This window comes from Anneissia japonica, unplaced genomic scaffold, assembly GCF_011630105.1.
Source record: "Anneissia japonica isolate Jap-2015-1 unplaced genomic scaffold, ASM1163010v1 scaffold674_len412849_cov176, whole genome shotgun sequence".
NCBI classification, from domain to species: domain Eukaryota; kingdom Metazoa; phylum Echinodermata; class Crinoidea; order Comatulida; family Comatulidae; genus Anneissia; species Anneissia japonica.
This window is the reverse complement of record NW_022753836.1, coordinates 90,069-92,336: the sequence shown is the minus strand read 5'-3', so window position 1 is coordinate 92,336 and position 2,268 is coordinate 90,069. Positions and strand designations below refer to the sequence as shown.

Sequence of the window (2,268 nt, the reverse complement as noted above, 5' to 3'; positions counted from 1 at the left end):
GTGTTTTGTAAAAAAAAAAAAAAAAAAAAAAATCAGGTCGGGGGATTTTCTGACGGTCGGGCGGGGATGCTAACCAATTGTTTTATTTTACGTGCCCTAATGGAAAGAATATTTTCATTCGTTGAAAGATTGACTGTTCCATTCAACTCATGAAAATATTCTTCCCACTGCACTCATAAACATTCATAATTATATTTGTAAAATAACAAACATCATGAATATTATTCCAGCATTCCGCAGTGCATTTAGCAAGGCTGAAGTTTAAGGTTAGGATCAAGACAGTTTCAGCAAAGCACCTCGGATCATTTCGGATTTACGTCAATTAGGCCTACATACATGTATGCCTATATTCATGACTAAATCAATTAAAAATGCTTCCTTTTCTTTGCTCAATTCAATTCCAGTACAATATGTTTTGTGCATTGTCGGCAAATTAAATGCTCAACATTTCATTGCACCCGAGTCCTCTCTTTTCCTTTCTATTAGTATCATGGACCAATATAAAGTAGCCTGTTTGAAAAGAAATACATTTTAACTCTGTAGAATTTTATCAACAGTTGGATCCAAGCGTGGGGCCAGGAATTAAATTAAACAGTAAGGTCGTAGACGTAGCTCTCTCATTGTTGTACTGTTTAGCCCACATATGTTTCACTTCACAACAACAGTCTCTTGTGCAGGCCCTTCATGCAAGTGATTATCAGTCGTTGCCTCTGATATTTGACTAGCCTTTACAAATCAAATATACTTACATTTTGATAATACATGAAAGATCATTTAATTTACTTACCTAACAACCTTTTCAAAAACCTGCAACTACTTGCACATTGAATAGAAACCGGCTCTTCAGCAAACCTCTGCATGCATGTTCTGTTGTTTTGATGGGAATGATTGAAAGAACTGCGCATGCTTCGGCCATTCCATTCTGTAGTATTGCATCATCACTCAACTTAACTTCATAACCGCTCTCAAAAAACATGCAGAACAGACTGATCATGAGAGGCAAGAAGACCAGATATGATTGTAGTTGAAAAGAAAAGTAAACGCTGCCAAATCATAGATTTTGCAATACCGTACGATAGTCGCATCGAAGAGAAAGAAATAGAGAAAGTGATTCAGGTATCAGGATTTAGCAAGAGAACTGAGGAAATTATGGAAAATTAAAACAATGGTCATTCCTGTTGTAATTGGGACATTTGGAACAGTTCCAAAGAAATTAAAGAAAATACTGGAACAAATCGGTATATAGACCAGAATAGATGAATTTCAGAAAAGTGTGATTCTGAACACGGCAAGGATCCTCAGGAATGTCCTAGAAGTTTGAGGAGACTTGTTGTCACCAAGCTTCAGGAATAATGTAATTCCATTGGATAGGCCTATTGATCCAATGTGCGATACCAATAATAATAATAATAATAATAATAATAATAATAATAATAATAATAAAAATAATAATAATAATAATAATAATAATAATAATAATAATAATAATAATAATAATAATAATAATAATAATAATAATAATAAATAATTTCTCTTTTTTGCTTCTACCTGGATATTGAATAAATTTTTTTAAATCAGGAGGGGGGCCATAAATAATAATTTAAAAAAATACATGAGTCTCCCCCCCCCCCAATTAGAGACCCATTGGCGGATCTGAGCTAGGGGGTGGGGGTCAGGGGTCCCCCTTGAAAAAAAAAATAAATAAAATTTATACCTTTTCAGGCCCCGTGAGCTGAAATTTTTGTTTGTTAATGGGAAAATTAGAAGTCGGGAAAGCTCGCATTTCCCGCCATCTAGGAATCAAAATTTTCCCAGGAGGCCCTAGGCACTCCTTCTTTTTTGGGGTTCATCTATTCATGGAAAAAAGAATATGTATGCAACTCAATTTTTTTTTCTGTGTAGGGGCCTATACCGATACACACATGATAGGCCTATGCCTATTTTTTGTAGGCCTAATTAGAATGAGGAAAATAGCTGACATTTAACAAAAAGGGAAAACCTTGAGTTTTGAAGAACTTTAGCTTCATTAAAAGACTTTTAAAATCGGGTGAAACTCATTTCTCGCCATCTAGGAATCAAAATTTCCAGGAATAGGACTCCCGGTCGACCCCGTTCTATTTGGAGTTCATCGATTCATGAAAAGAATATGCAACGATTCATTTTTTTTATGTACCCTGTATATGCACATAATGGAGTATTTACTGTAATAAGAATAGTAAATTAAGGACAAACAGCTCTTTTCAGACTAACAAATTTATTTAATCACAA

The 2,268-nt window shown here is 34.5% G+C and overlaps 1 protein-coding gene across 1 annotated transcript in view; it reads right to left on the bottom strand.

The window, feature by feature from the left end:
- The window catches only part of LOC117122950 (carbamoyl-phosphate synthase [ammonia], mitochondrial-like), a 39,420-nt gene extending 38,492 nt beyond the window's left edge, over window positions 1-928 (bottom strand). The window contains exon 1 of the mRNA XM_033268726.1: window positions 788-928. The gene's annotated coding sequence lies outside the window, so the exon portion shown is untranslated. The remainder of the gene's footprint in view (window positions 1-787) is intronic.
- Between the last annotated feature and the right edge of the window lie 1,340 nt (window positions 929-2,268).